The sequence below is a fragment of the Colossoma macropomum genome, unplaced genomic scaffold (assembly GCF_904425465.1).
Source record: "Colossoma macropomum unplaced genomic scaffold, Colossoma_macropomum, whole genome shotgun sequence".
Classification (NCBI taxonomy): Eukaryota; Metazoa; Chordata; class Actinopteri; order Characiformes; family Serrasalmidae; genus Colossoma; species Colossoma macropomum.
In genome coordinates this window covers 29,661,926-29,682,081 of record NW_023494796.1, presented here as the reverse complement: position 1 = coordinate 29,682,081, position 20,156 = coordinate 29,661,926, and positions in this window count along the sequence as shown.

The following is a 20,156-nucleotide window of genomic DNA, read 5'->3' as shown; positions in this document are numbered from 1 at the left end:
GAAGGTTATTTGGCCACGCCCACTTCTTTGTTTTTTTGTCCTTGGTTTCTTTGAAGTTTGCTTTCAGACTTTTATCTTGTCCTTGACGCTGCAGCCTCGTTCTCCTACGGCCGCGTTTGGTCATTTCTTTTGAAATTTCTTCAAACACAGAGCGGTTTGGATCAGTGTGTTCTAATTGTGTTTGTACAGAAACATCAGCCCAAATGTTTACGAGCCTCAGCAGCGCAAAATTATGACCGTTACAGTTAGACTGACGTGAACGTCGCCTGAATTCCGATCTGGCTGTTCAGACGGAGTCGCATTGCCACATATCGGATACGGATCGGATTTCAGTACCACATATGAAAGTGTCCCAGACTGGAATTGAAAATGTCAGATTCAGTGTGTTTATCTGTAAACACCGAAACACAGACACATCTGCGTCACATCTGAAGAAAAGATCCGATTTGGGCCACTTTTACCTGCCGTGTGAACGTAGCCTTAGCCGACACTGTTGATTAGTCGCTGATGATGGAAAAAGCTCATATGTTATTAACTTAAAAACAAAGGTGTTAAATAATGCTCTTTAATGTTATATGATGCATGCAGTTCTAGCCCATTGGCATCATGCGTCATTGCAGTTGCTGTCTTTCAGATGTTAGCATTCTTTCTCAAAATCGCCTCCGTCGTGTACCGTAGTAAACCAAAATATTCCAAACTAGATCTTTTATTGTTCTGGGACATTTTTGCCTCACGTGTCACCGCATCCTCTGAATTATAGGGTTGGTAAGCAGTCAAAATATGAATAAATGCTACATACATGCTACAAGCAAGCCAACACTGCCGCACGCTGAAATACAGTCACGTGAAATTAAGTCTACTATTAAACTTTAACACCATTATATAACAACACCAGCTACTCATAACATACTCTACTGCTGCCAAAGCCTCTTACCACATTCGACAAAGCTTGCTGGTATGTGTGGGATATTTCGGTGAGGCTGCCAGTCTTATGTTGCCAGTTCAGTTCGTAGCAGTGTTAGCTTGCAAGCAGCAGAATTTATACTGTGATTCGTGGTCAACTGTGCAATTCAGATAATCCAGTGACATCTGGGGGGGTGGGGGGGGGTGCACACGCAGCAAAACTCATCAGCTATAGTCATTCATTCAGCTTAGAGCTGGAGTTCCTAATATGTACATGATGCTGAGAGAATGATGACACACACCTCCGTAAGAGCTGAGGGCAAAAGTCTGCCACACACACAGATTATAGTACAGATCAGGGGTCCTCAACCTTTTCCAACCCAAGGCCCACCTGTTTGTACAAACACACAGCAAAGCAGCCCACAGGATAAATATAAATCAGCTTTTTTATGCAATTTTTTTTTCTTTTCTTAAATACTGACACTGAAAACCTGAGAATCAGGGTCTAAAAAAGACCAGACTGGTTCAATCACAGAAACCAAAATTACAGTTACGTTCAAAACCATAAGATAAAAAAATATATGGTTGCAGTGATGTTATAAAAAGGTGTGTGGGGGGGTACAAATGTACAAGGTATATGTGGAGATTTGGAGCTGCATTACATGTGTTTTCACTGAAAATAATCCACTGGTTTTGCCACAAGATCAACTGTTCGGTCTTGAGATGTCTCTTTAGTTCTGGGGGGTTTTGTGATTCATTTGAAATGAACCACACTTCACTCACTGGGCTTTTGGATTAGTGTTGTCACAATAAACAACAATAATGAACCCTACTTGATATCTGCTTCTTGGTCATTGGCTTATCAATTTTAGTTTAACCTCTGAGGCCACTGAAGAGCCAAAATCAAACACGGATCTTTCCTGTTATTTTAAGACTCATCTGCCATTTTTAACAGCTGCAGGAACAACATGAGAACAAATGAGAGTCAGTGAAGAGTCAGACATTAAGACAGGCAGACTATACTGATGGTGCTGAAAGTGCTGCTAGAAGAGAAGGAAGCAGCTTTATTGATGAACTCCCTCGTTTGATCACAGACGCGTTTCCATCAGCGGTGAACTGAACAGGGTTTGTTTGTTTGACCGAGACTCTTCACTTACGTTTTTTATGACATTAAAAAAAGGGACGTTACTGGCCCAGTACAAACTACTGCCTCCCCCTGAGTACAGGCTGACCACAAGAGGGGGCTTCACTGTCCACTGGTGGTCCGAGGCCCACAGGTTTAGAAACCCTGGTATAGAATATACTAATCTAAGCTGGCCACAATGTGAGGCTTTTGGAAACAAGTATGTCTATAGGAGCGGACTTACTGACATTAGCACCTTCGCTGTCTGCTGTACTGCTGTTGCGATTTACAACCCCATTTCCAAAAAAGTTGGGACGCTGTGCAAAATGTAAATGAAAACAAAATGCAATGATGTGCAAATCATTTAAACCCTATATTTCATAGAAAATAGTACAAAAACAACATATCGAATGCTAAAACTGAGAAATTTGATTGTTTTTTGAAAAATATCTGTACCTCAATTAATCGCTGTACCTTAATTCGTCATTCCTGTGCTGTGGGTTGCTTGTGCTCTGTAGCTATGAGTTTATGCTCAAAACAATACAATTCCCAAACGAATGTGCTCAGTGAAATTAAACAGAAGCTCCGCACAGAACTGAAGTTCAGCTCATCCATCCGACCGAAAATAAACGCGTTTCAAAACAGAAATTTGTGTATTTTCTTACATTTCTGACTTATTTTCTCAATAAATAAGTCAATTTTTGACTTACTAAGTCAAAATCTTGGGAAAATGTTATTTTAACCTGAAGAGTCACAAGTTGAACATCTTTTTTCCTCCTCACTGACAGAAACAGGTTTTCTACAAAAAGCATGTGAGTCAAATGTGTGGTTCTTTTGCACTGTTTATGTAATAATTACAAAGCTACAGCTGTGTTCATTTGCATGGAAGTTAAATACCCCTCAAAACTGGCCGCCTCCACCTGCACAAAGAGTCGTTAACTGGCGCCTCTCATAGCCTCTGAACTGAACAGCTCTTAACCTTGTGTTTGTTTCCTGCGGGTGTGTTTTTGCTTTAGCTCCATTAAGAGAATTGTCTGCCTCCACTCGTCGCACAAAAACAGGTCGCCAGTCCATCGCAAGGCAAAAACAGCCATCAGTGGTTGGTTATTTACATAAAAGTCACTGTAAAATTAGGCAGTTTTTGGGCACCATAAGCTATGAAACACACTAGACTCTTTGAAGGGAGTTTTGGTACAATGCAAAAGAAGAAATTGCTTGTCCCACAGGTGTAGCACAAAGATAAAATGTGAAAATAAACAAAATGTTTAAAATATATGTATTTTTAAGCACCTAATCAAAGTTTCACTCAGGTGAGCAACTCATGAGAACACACAGAAATCAGACAATTTGGCTCATTTTGTGAGCACTACACTCTCAAACCTGAAGGAAATGGCTTAGCTGATTTTTGGGGATTCTGAAGGAAAACGATTAGCTAGCTTATTGTCAAATGTACGTAAAGTCTTGCTGATTGATTTGATGACTTGCTGCTAGCATGTTTCTGAAACGGACTCAATTCCATGTGCTAAAACATAACTTCATAGCCTCATAATTATGACTACACCTTAATTAAAGGGAACATAAAGGCAACCTTAGAGGACACTGGGGGTTCAGACAGGCCCTGAGGCCACTTCACCCAGCTGCAGTCTTGGCAGTGCAGGGAGGTGTCCCATATCAATCCCCTGAGCACCAGGGTCTGTATGGGGGTCAAATAGAGGCCCAAAACCTCTTTCAGACAAAGCCTTCCAAAGGTTGTGGCTTATTGGATTAGCCATTCATGCCAGGCAGTACCTGGTCTACCCTTCTACTGCTTCTGTTAGGTTTATGCAGAGCCCAACACACACACACACACACACACTCATTCACTCCTGCCACTGTGGCAGAAAGCCTGCCCTGAAACACAACCCTCAGTTTTTACTGTTTACTAAAGAAAATAAGTGCAGGATTCAGTCTGAAAACTAGATCGTTTCCACTGCACAGTGACCCCAATGTATGCGCTGACACATTTATCACCGTGTACATTGTATATTGTGCATTGATGTAGAACGTCCAGTGCTGCGAAAAAGTATTTGCACCCACCCATCTTCCGTTGTTGCTAATTTGTCATATTTAAATGTTTTTAGATCATCCAACTAATTTTAATCTAAGATAAAAACAACTCGAGTAAATACAAAATGCAGCTTTGTTATTGATGATAAAGATTTATTCATAACCTGTATCACCCATGCCAAAAATTAATTACCCCCTACACCTAATAACTGGTTGTGCCAACCTTGGCAGTAACAACTGCAATCAAACATTTGTGATAACTTGTGATGAGTCTTTACATCACTGTAGAGGAATCCTGGCCCACTTTTCTTTATAGAATTGTTTTAATTCAGCTACATTGGAGGGTTTTTTAGAGCATTAGCTGCTCGTTTAAGGTCTTTTGTGCAGAAGAAGCAGAATTCATGGTTCCATCAATTATGACAAGTCATCCAGTTCCTGCAGAAGCAATGCTCCCCCAGACCATCACACTACCACCACCATGTTTTACTGTTGGTATAATGTTCTTATGGTGGAATGCGGTGTTGGCTTTGTGCCAGATGTAACAGGACTCATGTCTTCCAAAACATCCACTTCTGACTCATCAGTCCACAGAATATTATGTCAAAATCTTGGGGGTCACCTAAATGTTTTTTTTTTTTGGTTAATATGGGATGAGCCTTTGTGTTCTTTTTGGTCAGCAGTGATTTGGGCTTTGCAACTCCATGGATGCCATTTTTGCCCAGTGTCTTTCTTACTGTGGAATCCTGTACACTGACCATAACTGAGGCAAATGAGGCCTGCAGTTCTTTAAATGTTCGTCTGGGTTCTTCTGTGACCTCCTGGATGAGTCGGTGATGCGCTCTTGGTGAAATTTTGGTAGGGACCAGACCTTTTACCAAGTCATTTTGGGCCATTTCTTTTGGTCCAATCATTATGAAAATTACAAACAATGTAAAAGACTGTAGGTATGTAGGAGATACAAGGTTCAGACAACAGCATATATATATATATATATATATATATATATATATATATATATATATATGCTGTATCTATATATTATATATATAAAACATAGAACCTTTTTGAGTTCTATTACATAAAACCTTTTTGAAAATGGTTCTATATAGCACCCAAACAGTGCTATATACAAAAAGGTACTATTACAGTGTCAGGCTTGTAACAACAGAGGAACCCTTTTGGGTGCTATATAGAACTCTTTTCAAAAAGGTTCCTCATAAAACCATCTACAGGACATTTCTGCACATTTCAATCTGAAGAACCCTTTAATCATGCAGAGGGTTCTTTGAGTGTTCGTGGTTCTCTATAGAACCATTTTCTTTGCTAAAGTACCTTTGAAGAACCATCTTTTTTTTAAGAATGTACAGTACCTTTTATTTTTTTTTTAACACTTCACTTGAACTCTGCTCAACAGTGACAAAAACTCCAGCAGCACTGCTGTGTCTGATCCACTCGTACCAGCACAACACACACTAACACACATCAGTGTTACTGCAGTGCTGAAAATGATCCACCACCCAAATAGTACCTGCTCTGTAGGGGTCCTGTGGGCTAATGTATAAACTCACTTATACAAGCACAAGGACCCCCAGACAAACTTTAAACGTTACATCCAAGCATACATCTGTAGTGATTTAGGCGACGAAGACGAAGCTGAAGTTAGCTTCATATTGACATTTTTCAGTTTTTGACATAATTTGAAAATGCCTGTTGTTCTTTACATTGTGTGTAAATTTTATGATGAATGGACCAAAAGAAACGGCCCAAAATTACTCGGAAAGAAGTTCCATTGACTTACATTAAAAGTAAAGTATGTCTTTTCCTTTTCCTGTAAAGTTACCATTTTGGAGATATGGGTTTTTGTTCCAGTGAAAGATTTACCACACAAATCTTTGATAATGTGACCGGTATCATTTAACCTTAATGGGCTGTAGCCGTTAACCTATGAGAAAGCGTCAAGCGTGTTTAAAGTCTCAAATCCAAAGCCAGAAAGCCTGACCAAATGGACTGGACTAAATGAGGAGTCCTTGGATCAATGCTGGAGTTTTTCAGTCACAGTTGAGCTGCACTCAATGGCAGCTTAGCACTTTGTGAAACTGCTTTGTGGTTATGGTACCATAAAGCACCCTGGTTTTTGCACTTAACCTGATTAATCATATTTTATATCAAATGAGCCTGAAGGAATCATCAAAGCTCTCATTCTATCACTCCATTTAACACATGCTTTCACAGGACATTTACTTCAATTTCTACGTTTTAGTTTCCTTGTGAAATTCAGTTTATTTTTTGCTATAATATAGTTGCAGCACAGCAGCTGGAATGGAGCTTCCTCAGAGAAAAAGCATAAATTGTCTCCTAAATGGCTCCTACTTACATAAGCTACCTGTTTAAATAAATCCCTAGCCAGCGGACGAAACTGCCACCTGAACGAGCCGGCCTACACAAATATTTACATGCGGTTTGGAGCCAAAACCTTCAGTTAATCTGTGCTGCCCTCAGAGGTCTGAACAGGATACAAGTACAGTGAGGTTTCACTGTCTGTCCAGCACCTTTAAAGAAAGAAAGAGCTTTACTGAAAAGGATTCATGGAAATGCTTTGCCACTGGACTGGAGATACTAGAGTTGGGTGTTATAGCGAAAATAAAATATCAAAATATGTGGCAATATTTATTTTTTAACATTTTCAATGTTAAAACAGGCTAAAAAGAGCCAGTACTGTATTTAAAAGACAGTATTTTTATTTAACGTTTCATTTGCCATTGCACTGAATCCAATCAAGCAGTACTAATTCTGATCTCTTATTGATGAAATATGCAGTGAATATGTTCTAGAAGTACTGAATATGTTGTAGAAATACCCTGTGATGGACTGGCGGCCTATCCAGTTTGTTTCCTGCCTTCTGCTCAATGAGCACCTGGATAGGCTCCAGCACCCCCCGTGATCCAGGAGGATAAGTGGTTTAGAAAATGAATGAATGTATAAAAGTATATAATTTGGGTCATAATGGGTCATAATGCAGGCCCAACATGCTCCACCAAACATACTGTGACATAATTTATCACAATAATGACACTGTCATAGCGCCCAGCCCTAGGAGGTACCCTACTTTGTTGCATTTGAATTGAGTGGATTTCCTCCACATTATCATGAAACACATCAATCTGACTGCTTTTGGTTTGGTTCATTTGAGGGCTTTCTGGAACTGACAGGAACTCAACGTCCCTATTGACTGTACATGCTGCAACAGCTGTGGCCCGATTTGAATACTAGGAAAACCTCCTCGAGGGAACTTTGCAGTGGATAGTTTTTCACTAGCTGGCTCACTAGCTAACGCCACTGGGCTGATGTAGAAAGAAGCCAGATCATTACTGCTAGGGAGCCGATTATTTTATTCCAAATATATAACTGTCTTCAAGCCATCTTTACAATTAAGAACACGGACTACTTCGCCCATCTTTTGCGTGAGAAATTAGATCCGAAATGTTAGCTAGATACCTTATCCCAATGTGGCTCCTTTTTTCTAACTGAGAGGGCAAGGAACTCGTCTCTGGAATCCCCTTTACGTTAAGTAAAGACAGAATCGCCATTATCTTTATTACCTATATTAGTAATTTGATTTTCAAATCTCTTTTGTAGTCCACTTGTAAATATACACAGTTTTCCTGCAGCATATGAAAGAGAAGTTCACTGATTGTTAACATATCTGCATAATACGGAGGGTTTATATGGAATGGAATGCTGTGCATGTATTTGGAAAAAGACATTTTAGGCCCAAAGCTCATCTCAAAACTATCATAAAATAATGTATTTGTAAACATTTAGTGTAATAACTTTCTGTGAGGTAGCTCTTAGTGCAGGGGTCGGCAACATGCGGCTCCAGAACTGCTCGTGGCTCTTTTACTGCCCTGTTGTGGCTCCACAGCAGAATCAGATTTGTGGGTAAAAATAAAATAATCCTCCTTTACAGTAAAATAAAGCTCTGCTGGTCATTCAACACAGTTTAACAATAAATGGTCTTAAACTCTGGAGTTAATGTAGAACTGCTAATTCACCCTTTAACCCTGAAGATCAGCGCAGACTGCTGGTCACCATAGCAGCACAGAGTCTCACCTGTCTAGTAGCTAACGAAAAGACAAAGAGAGAGATTTAAGACGAACATTGATAATTTGGAGACGAATGGACTTATTTGCATTTATAATCACTCCAGCTGGTTTCCTGATACGTTTAATCTGAAACGAGAAACTCACCAACACTAAAAAGTTGCAAAGCTGAAGTTGTTTCTCATTGACAGCCTCTCGTTCGAATTTTCCCGTCCCACCTTAAATGGTGCAGCAGTTACATTCTGGCATCTCAGGCACCATTTAAGGTGGAACAGGGAAATGTGAACAAGAAGCTGGAGAATGAGAAGCAACTTCAGCCTCATAAAAAGTAGAACGTTGAGAGACATTTTACAAGAAGCTGTTCAACTTTTGGAAGAGTTTCCTGCCAGAGATGCGAGAGAAGTAGCTATAGCTGAGCTAAAGATTAAAGCAGAGCAAAGTAAGTCTGTGTTTTCGTTTATATCATATTTTTTAGCCTATACTAGGACATCAGCACATACTGAGACAGATTTACAGCCAAGATGGTAAACTGGACATAAAACATTGTGGCTCCCAAAGTGGTCTGATTCTTGGTGAAAGGACAAAATGGCTCTTCTTAACATTTGGGTTGCGACCCCTGTCTTAAAGGCATTGAACACTTCAGACAACTGGTCCACCACTGTAAACAATTCTCACCCAGTAACTTTACCTAAAATAGCACATTTCACATTTAACCATTCTGAACAACTTTGTTTAACCACTGAATTATGCAGTTATCATTTTTATTAGTGGAATTCACCTTCAACATCCCTTCCTATAGCTGCTAAATACAAAACTTCAGTTTTTTTAGGGGGAACACAACACTTTAGCTTGCCTATTTACATTTTCCATACACAGGTATGCTGTATGCCAGTCTTTTACAGAATCATGTCTTTGTTAACTCTTTAAATTGGATGCGGAAACGTGTTATTTCTGCGGTTTAATCTGCTTTTCTCTATTATTCACTTAATTTCTTAACACTGTTGTTGCATTTATTTGATATGCTAAGAACAGTATCTAATAAAAACAATACTTTGCATCCTTTAGTCAATAAGCAAGTCAAAAATAAACATATACTGATCCAAACGGTGCTCTGAATGAGTTAATTATAGCGCATTCAACAATAAAAGCAGCCTTGTGCATCTTTTATACCATGACGGAAAACACATTAAATGACATTACTCTGTACCGCTCCTGCTTCTGTTCTGCACCACTATGTGCATTCACACTCCAACAACCGTCAAATTTAACCCTCCCAATTGAAGTCATTTGTCATTTTCCAGCATATTTAGCCCACCTTAGCCACAAATGGTCCATTCTGCACGCTGCACCTTCACACAAACGGCTCCTGTATCCCAGTACCCAGCACCTTTTATTGGGAGCAAATGTATTTCTCCCATTTTCAGCTCCTGAAAAATGCTTCATGTGTGCGAGTTCACCAACACAGTCTATGTTTCCAATGAAGGGAGGCATTGTAAGTCATGGACCCCCAAAACCCTTCATATGACAGAGGTCTCAAGTGTCATTCTGAGAGTCTTTCAGATGGAGAGCTGTGTTTTGACGTAATAATAGTCTGGCTATCTTTTCAACCATGGCAGGAGTTCAGTGGACCATCAGCATAGGACAAATGACAGAGATGTTGTTTGTTTATTTATGTTACTGAATCACGTCCACATCATGGATGGAATTGGGGGGCACCCAGGCTGCGGCCCAACCTGTATAAAAACCATCTCTGTTCTCTGCATGAATTTATAAACTAGTTTAATGTTGTTTGTCATGCTGTATTAAAGTGTTAAAGCGCAGAATGTTCTCCAACTACAATACCCAGCATGCACCATGCAAATACATCATACAACCAGCTGGAATCCCTGTTTTGTCAACCAATCCTGAGTGCTAGCCAATAAATACAACCAAACTAGCTTTAGCCGAACGCTTACCTCGGCTGTTGAGCAAGATTTTTCGGTAACACTTTCTATGAATGTCACGTTTGTAAGAATCTATAAACACATTTATAACATGTTATAATGCCTTCATACGGCATTATAAACATGATTATAAACATTTATAAAAATGAATTACACTGGATTAAACTTTATAGCCATGTTTATTATACATTATGAATTGTTAATGTTATGCATTATAAGTAGTGTTGATAACATGTTATACTGTCAGTGCCAATGAAGTCAGTCCCAGCTTGGAGAGTGTAAAGTAAAGACAAATACCAAGCTAACGGTGGTGAACATTACCTTTCCCACATTGGGTAAAACACTGATGGCAGCACTAGTTTAAACTCTGACATTTGAAGCCTGTAATGTGCTTTATTATGTATGTTTTAGTGTTTCAGTAAATCCTTCAGTAAATACTTCAACTTGAAGCCTCACTCTGAACACTGGAGGAGGCTTTAGTACAGTACGCTTCACTTTACTTAGAGCGGACAAATACAACTTATGAGCTCTTATGATTTGTTATGAACAGTGCTTATAGTGTATTATGTTAACAATTCATAATGCATAATAAACATGGCTATAACGTGTAATGCATTTTTATAAATATTTATAGCCATGTTTATAATGCCTTATGAATGCATTATAACATCTTATGAATATGTTTATAGATGCTTACAAAGGTGAAATTCATATAAAGTGTTACCGATTTTTCTTTTTTAAAGACACAATTAAACTGAAGAACTCTTCTTGAGTTCAATCTATTTGGATGTGGATAATGTAAAGACTAAAGCACAGCATAGCATTCTCGCTCCCCACACAGGAAAATCTGTATCACTGGTGTGTACAATAAAACAGATGGTAAAGAAAACAGCAATTCAGATTTTCTTTAGCACAAAACGGGCGCCAGAGACAATATTCTAAGCCTTTTAGCCAGACAAGAAGGCTGAGATAAGTTATTACATAGCCAGAAAGCTACCTTGTGTTCTGTAGCTTTTAACTTGTTGTAATGATGATATGATGACAGTTACCAGAGTTGCACAGCCGCAATTACATATTCTGATTCCTGACAGTACTGTTAGCTCCCTGGCTTCCTTCTACATTTATCAGCTAGGAAGAAAAAATGGCCCATCTTCAAAAAATCCCACCTTCAGTATCATCAGAAGGGGGTTTTTCTAGTCCTTAAATCAGAGACTACTGCTGCACCGCTGTAAGATTAGAGGAAGCATCATAACAGATGCAAACATGGTCACATTAGTCTTTGGTGACACTTTATTTTGAATAGTCCTTTTTAGATGAAATAAACACTCAACAGACTCTCAGTGACATCAGCAACATATCAGTGATGTAGTGAATACATTCAGTAGGTTATCAAGAGACTTTTAACTAACTTATTCAATAAAATTTATTTCTAAGCTGCTGAATTCAGCAGTTTTTCACTTTATTTGAAGTTCAGATCTGTAGATGTTTAATCTGAGAGGAACTGAACACAAACAGGTTTAATACAGACCATCAACATCCTCAACAAGCTGATACAGACACACTGATACCATCCTGAACCTGGAGCTCCACTGGATTAGGATTTGGTTAAGGTTAGGTTTAGGATGAGGGCCAGAATGACAGTTAGGATAAGGTTTTGGGATGAGGTTAAGGTTTGGGTTAGGATTAGGGCCAGGGTGAGGGTTAGGATTAGGTTTTGGGTTGAGGTTAAGGTTAGGATTAGGATTAGGGCCAGAGATTAGGTTTAGGGATGATGTTAAGATTAGGATTAGGATTATAGCCAGGGTGAGGGTTAGGATTAGGTTTTGAGCGAGGTTAGGTTTTGCGTAACAGACGTACCGTATAAAGTCTAATTCATTCATATTAACAATACATCTACTTCATGAAAATAATGTATCAACAGAACATCTACAAGATATTTACTTCAGTGTATTCAGAAGCTACATTACTGCTACTTCACCGATACATTGTTGACGAGTTACTGATAATCTGTTAAGAGTTTATTAAATCATCTACAAAGACCATCAAAATAGTGTTACCTAGTCTTTTCTACTAGGTCTACCTGTATCACAATCAATGCAATAAAAACAAAATTTTCACTGCTTCTGCTCTTTTATGATTGGTTTAATTTTGTGCCAATTTAAATTGTGTCTAAATAAATTCTGATCAAAATGAACCGGAGGCCGGAGAGTCTTGGCTCTGTTATAGAACTGCTATAAGTTAAGGCACATCTGAGGAAACCAGCATATGTGGAATGGCGCTTGAAGAAAATCTTTCACCTCTGAATGTCAAAACTCATCAACAACAACAGACACATCAAGAAGAGAGCTCTCGCAGGTTGACACGCATAAAAGGGTTCAGGGTAAAGTTTCCACAACACACAGAGGTCGCATTTAAGTATGTACAGACCTTTTCACATCATATTTCCTAAATATCTTGAGAATTTGTAAACAGCCTCTTTATGGTTGTCTAAAGCATGAATACTTAGAGATCTAGTTTTCTAGTTTTCAAAAATCTAATTTTTGCTGTTCTTTTGTTATACATTGCAATTATGTTAAAAATTTGAGTATGCTTATACGATTACATAATACAATTACATAATTGATCACAACCCCGTCCCCAAAAAGTTGGGAAGCTGTGCAAAATGTAAATAAACGCAGAATGCAATGATGTGCAAATCATTTAAACCCAATATTTAATAGAAAATAGTAAATCAAATGTTGAAACTGAGAAATTGTATTGTTTTTTGAAAAATATATGCCCATTTTAAATTTGATGCTAGCAACATGTTTCAAAAAAGTTGAGACGGTGGCAACAAAAGATGGGTAAAGTTGTGTAACTTGTGTATGCTAACAAAAAAAAAAAAAAACACCTGGTGGAACATCTCACAACTAATTAGGTTAATAGGTAACAGGTCAGGTCAGTGATGACTGAGTATAAAAAGAGCATCACAGAAAGTCTTTCACAAGTACACATGGGGTCACCACTCTGTGAAAGACTGCACAGGCAAGTGAGCAACAATTCAAGAATAATGTTTCTCAATGTACAATAGCCCAGAACTTGGGGATTTCATCATCTGTGGTACATTATATCATTAAAAAAATCCAGAGAAATCTCTGTATGCAAGGGAAAAGGCCAAAAACAAACACTGGCTGGCCGTGATCTTCAGGATCTCCAGCGGCACTGCGTTAAAAACAGACACAATACAGTTCGTCGCTGCATCCACAAATACAAGTTAAAACTCTAAATCTCAAAGAACAACATACATAAACAGGATCCAGAAACACCGCCACCTTCTCTGGGCCCGAACTCATTTAAGATGGACTGAGGCAAAGTTGAAAAGTGTCCTGTGGTCCAACAAATCAAAATTGCCGTATCCTCTGGACTAAAGAGGAGAGGAACCTTCCAGCTTATCAGCACACAGTTCAAAGGCGAGTATCAGTGATGATATGGGGGGGGGGTTTAGTGAACATGATATGGATAACCTGCACATCTGTGAAGGCACCACTAACGCTTAATTTATGTATACAGGTTTGGGAGCAACATATGCTGCCATCCAGACAACATCTTTTTCAGGAAAAGCCTTGATTATTTCAGCAAGACAATGTCAAACCACATTCTGCACATACTACAACAGCATGGCTCTATAGTAAAAGAGTCATGGTGCTAAACTGGCCTGTCTGCAGTCCAGACCTGCCATGCAATGAAAACATACAACAAACAAAACACACAACAAAAGAGACCCTGAACTGTTGAGCAGCTAAAATCCTATATCGAACAAGAACAGGAAAACATGCAGCACAGTGGTAAACATGCCCCCGTCCCAACTTTTTTCAAATGTGTTGTTGGCATCAAATTCAAAACGGGCATATATTAAAAAATATATATATATACATTTTCAGTTTCAACATTTATTATGTTGTCTTTGTACTATTTTCAATTAAATATACGGTTTAAATGACTTGCACACCATTGCATTCTGTTTTATTTACATTACAACATTTTTGAAAACAGGGTTGTACGTTAATTACATAGTTACATAACTAACTTCCCCTTCGGCAGACATCACAGCTTGCTATTGCTTTTTGTAGCCAGCTAGAATTCTTTCTTTTCTGATTTCAGGAATTTTCACCCACTTTGCTTTGCAGAACATACAAAGTTCTGTGATATTTTGGGGCTGTTTTGCATGAATAACATGTTTAAAAACTACCCACAGATTTTCAATCATATTCAAATCAGGGGACTGCAAAGACCAAGCTAAAAACTTTAGCTTGTGTTTCTTCAAGCAGTTCATGGTGGATTTTAAGCTATGTTTTGGATGATTGTCCTGTTGTAGAAGCAGCTTCATCATCCATCTATGCATGCAGTGTTTTCTGTGCCACTGGCTGCCACACAAACCTAAAGCACAACAGATCCATCCTCAAGCTTAACAGTTGGCAAGATGTTACTTTTGTCAAATGCTGTTCTTTTTCTCCAAACATTCCTTTCATGGTTGCAGACACAGATTCTATTTTTTCCTTCATCAGTCTACAAAACTTCTTTCCCTCCGGTTTAACTAGATTTGCTTTGCACACTTTCTGCATACTCTTCAAGGCACTTTATGTTTGTGCAAGCAACGCTGCACAGCAGAATGGCGCACCACCATTCCAACCTCCAACTCCTAACAACTGTATATGCCATTGTGGACCTAGGAAGGTTCGGTACAGTGTGGCCAGTCTCTCTCATCTGTAAGTCAGTTCTCAGGGTGCTAAGTCTTGTGGCCCTGGAAGTTTATAATCCCTCCCGCATGCTTAGTGACTTTAAGAGCCAGCTGTCTCCAGAAGGTAAAACTAATCTGTCTCATGCCTTGGCAGGCAAGCTTGACTGGCAGTTCTTGTTTCCAAAAGCCATGTCAATGATCATGAAAGACTCAGAGAGTCTAATTCACTCATTATAATCCATGTCCAGTTAACTTGTGTGACACTTTTGTTGCTCAGTTTGTAGTTACACTATTGTTATTTACTCTAAAAGTTATTGTGGTGGTCCAGGGCTCACAAAGTTAGTTCAGCTATTTTCACTACTGGTATAATCTGAAACAGTCTGAAATAGCTGCTAGTATCTCATTGGCCAAATCTTTTCATACACTCTGATTGGCTGTTAATCACAAACCTATACAGCCACTTTATTAGGAACAGCTGAACACCTGCTCAGTCATGCAATTATCCAATTAGCCAATCATGTGTCAGCAGCTCAATGCATTAAATCATGCAGACACGGGTGAAGAGCTTTAGTTAATGCACACATTAAACATTTGAAAGGGAGAAAATGTGATCTACGTGACTCTGACTGTGACGTGGTTGTTGATAACAGGAGGAGTTTTGAGTATTTTAGAAACTGTGGATACCACACATAACAGTCTCTGGGGCAACAAGCTAAGTGGGGCCATGTGGAAAAAATGCAATAAAAAAGTGTCCCATAATTTTTCATGCATGAATTTTACTACAACACGTACATACTGATAAACACTTAAGTGTTTCTTGTTACTACAAGCACTACAAATATAGCATATAATAACTATTTTACCATAAGCATTAGTCTAAGCTGATTTTTTTTTAGCTTAGATTGAATAACCAGCCTCAGAATCTGGTGGGTAAAATCCACCATCAGAAGTAAACAAAAAACAAAAAACATCCAGTGAGTAGCGATTATGTGGGCAGAAACACACTGTTGATGAGAGATGTCAGAGGAGAATGGCCAGACTTTTTCAAGCCACAGTAACTCGAATAACCACTCTTTACAACAGCAGTGATCAGAAAGGCATCTCTCAACACACTACACGACAAACCTTCAGGTGGATGGGCTACAACAGCAGAAGGCCACATCAGAATCCACTCCTGTCAGCCAAGAGCAGGAATCTGAGGCTACAAACCAGGCTAAAATCTGGTCTGATGAATCTGGATTTTGAATATGATTTTGAATCTGAAGGATTTATGCTTTTTTGTATTTTTTCTAATTACTAATAAATATCCATATTATCTCAGATGTAATTTTGAACAGTATTGTAGTTGTGTTCAGGGCACGTTTGGTGTGGACCAATCTAACTTTTTACTCAGTTCTGGCCATTTTACAGGTGTGAACACTCCACCCTCACTCAGATGCATGCTAAACACCGGAACTGTGGCTTGCCAAAAATCACAGGCCAAGGTGCGCTTCTAAGTAGAGCCTGGTGTAGTTAACTGCTGGTGGGAACTCATTTTTACAATGCTTTTCTGTGCTTCTAGCAGTGTGTCAATACTAAAATGTTCAAATAATCTGCCTGTTTGAATGTCTGACTCTTTATAGACACTTCTATCGTTCTTTCATCACAAGCTACTGCTAATAATAGCAGACGTGCAATCAAATAATAGCAAAGCAATAAATCTGATTATAGCATACGGAACGGAGAATATATTTTTAGGCAAGCATCAGCGGCCTGATTGGTTAAATCAAAGTTGACAATTTGTTCCATTATAAAGACAGAGTTTAGGAGCGGTTTGTTCCTATTGCTTAGATCGAGATTCATGTATGTTGAGCATCTCTGTTATAATACAAATTAAGGATAGGATAATACAGCTATATCAGGAATATATGCAAGGGATAGATCTGGACTTTATACAGTAAAAGGCTAGTAAAAGTTAAAAATAGTCTTTTTTGCCCTACTGGGAAAGTAATGAATGAGTGCTTGTATTCCAGACAAATTTTTGACCAATCAACGACTGCCCACATGTGTAATTTGGTGCACTTTAACTGTCACCAACTTGAAACCAACCAAACCAATTAAAAACCCAAACTCTGGGTCAGACTTAGAAAACTGGGTGTGAAAACAGCCTTAAAGCCCAATTTTACACACTATACCACAGGAGACTCCATGTCAAAGATCTGCTTATGCACATGCACATCACCTCAGAGCTGGAGAACAGCAGGAATCAAAGCAAGTTTGCAAACACTGTTTTCAGTGCTCTCTCGAGGCCTCTTCCAGAACCATGCAGCTGAGTGCTAAGTGGACTGGATGTCCGCACGGGCTGGGACTTCATTCCCAGACCACAGTACTGGCTCTCTCTTGGCGGAGCTCAAAAGAAGGGTTGATAACGAGCACCGGAAACAGCAAGGAGGCTCGCCTGCCACATCCGGAGAGCCGGAGGAGCTGGGCTGCAGCCTAAAGCCTCACTGAAACAAGGTACACACTGTGAGTTCCATGCCTGCTGGTGGACTCGGGTTACCCCAAAGGGGGGACAGTGGGAGGGGTCGTAGGCCTCACAGAGTAATACAGTTTTGAGTCCAGAGAGGGGAGGGAAGGCATGACGAGGAGGGGAAGGCTAATGCAGACCAGGTTGAGAGGGTGCTCTCTTTGAGATGAGCTAACAGATTAGCTCCATCTGCCATCCTTCAAAACTCACGAATAACCTCAAATCCCTCTTAATAAGGCTTTTTTGTTTCCTCAGAGTTCCTTCCCTTTCATCAAAATGGAAGGTACATTAGCATAAATTGACTACATCTATGAAGAAAAGCTCTTTTCCAAGTGTATAAAGATACCAAAGATTATTCCTGAGAGGGCTGTTGCATGTATTCTGTCACAAATACTGCATAAAGGTTAGAGACCACCATTCATTTATGTTATTTTCAGTCTGACCATTAAGTTAAAGTTATTCAATTCTCAAGAGATATTTCTGAGGAGTTCTGAGATAAAAAAAAAGTCAAAGGAATATAAATGAAAAGACAGCAAGAAAATGGGCCTCCTAACAACCACCTGGAAGACCTAGTAGACCCCAAAACTGCCCCCCATCAGATAAACAGCACTTAAATCTTTCATCTCTGAGAGAGAGGAGAAAATCAAGCTGCTTCAGATCTGAAAACATCCACAGGTGTTTCTGTCCATCCTTCCACTGTGAGAAGACGACTCAGCGCTGTGGGTCTGAAAGGATGTGTAGCTGTCAAGAAGAACCTCTCTGAGAAAAGGAGATGGAAACATCAAACAAAGAAGCTGAACGATGGACTGACCACCCCAGAGTCCAGACCTCAACACCACTGAATGTGTTTGATTACTTCAGAAAATGATCAACCAGCTTCTAAGACTGAACTTTGGAGGAGTGTCTGCAGATTCTTTGTGGAACTGAAAGTGAGTCTCCTGTAAAGAATGGAAGCTGGAATAAAAGCAATGGATGGATTCACTGAATACTGAAAAACAATATTATATTTGGTTATTAAGGCTTCCCTGTAATTTTCTGTTCAATACGTTTTCAGCTTTTTCTGATGCTGAAACTGGAATAATTTGTACTTATTGGCTGTTTTGACTGAAAATTAATGAAGTGTCTGACTTTTGCACAGTGCTGTAGGCCTAAATTATCTTCTTAAAATAAAGGTGCCAAAAATGATTCTACACACTTTTGTTTCCTAAAAAGTCTTTCAATGGAAGGTTCTTTAGAGACCTATCTTTGCAACTGTGAAGAACCATTTTCAAGGTTAAAGAGCCAACATATAGTATGAAGGCTCTAAAAAGTAAAAGGTTTCTCTAAAATCATTAGCAACCTTAATTTTTAAAAGCGTACAGCTACTGCAGTAGCATGACTTCTAGAAGAGCCACAGTTTGGCTCAGGCTGAGAGGAAGTGATTAAGGAAAATACAGCCTGGTCTCAGGAGAGGCAGAACTTCACCTTACTGTTTTTCAAGACTTAGAAAGGTGAATCTGCAGGGAAACGGCGGAAATTGCTTTTTTGTTGCACTGTTTTTCTTTAATGGTCCCACACAAATTGTTACCAATCCAAATGGGGTCTAGTTCTTTGAGAAAACACTACATTCATTATTCATTCAACGACAAAGATCCGACGAACACTGTCAACATGCCTTAGGACAGACTGAACAGCTGCAGACAAAGTTTGACTATGCACTGCCTTGGCAATGCCAACAGAGCTCTTAGGCTGTTAGCCTACAGGCTTAACCAACAATCCCCAAAGTCTATATCGCTGTTGTCAGAAACCTTGTATCTCCAAACTGGTAACTTTACAGGAAAAGGAAAAAACCTACTTTACTTTCAATGTAAGTCAATGGAACCAGACTTTTTTCCAAGTAATTTTGGGCCGTTTCTTCTGGTCCATTCATTATGAAATTTACAGACAATGTAAAGAGCAACAGGTATTTTCAAATTACGTCAAAAACTGAAAACGACAAAAACAAAGATATGAGGGTTTGTTCCGACAGCAGCGATATATATTGGCCTGCAGATCAAATTTCGGTGTTGATTTTCCAGAGCGCAAATTTTAGTGTTAATTCTGGAGTTATTTTTACACTCAGAGTGTTAATAAAATACTGAACCCGGTGTTTTACAGGAGTGTAAACAAATAAGGTGAAGGCTGATATTCACCATACTGTAGCACTGTAAGCAGAGCTTCCCAGCATTCCTTGCAGTGTTGTTAGTTTCTGTTAATTAGCATTTATTTCTTATTGTTATTTTTTTTATTTAAAGATTAGCTTTAAAAACATTTGACATGTTTTGTTTATCCTTTGTTATTGTCTCAGTTTATTTGAATAGGCCCCTATATGTTTTCTACAGCTGTTCAATATGTTAACAAACAATCTGTTGAAACTCCGTTGATTCTACACAGTGGTGGGGTTAGGGTTAGGATTTAGACCAGGGTTAGGGCTAGGAGCAGGGTGAGAGTTGGGTTTAGGTTTTGGGTTCAGGTTAAGGGTTCACTTTACCAAAGAACCTGAAGGTTCAGGTGTCTGCCCAGGAAAAATCTCCCAAAGCTCCTATAAATGTTGAACATATCTAATCCTGTGGTGATGCCCACATCTGCTGTCCTGGAGAAGAGACCACTCCCTGGACTACTGCTGTTTAAGCTCAAGCTCAGGGAGCCTAAACTTTGCTGGCCCACACCAAGACATTTAACACTAATGAAGCTCCAGTTCGGTTTGTTTTAACTTCGGCTCTTCGTCATTTACCAATGCTACATTTCCTCAACCTAAAAGTGCTTTTGCCATGAACGTAGGATCAAATACTGAAAGAAG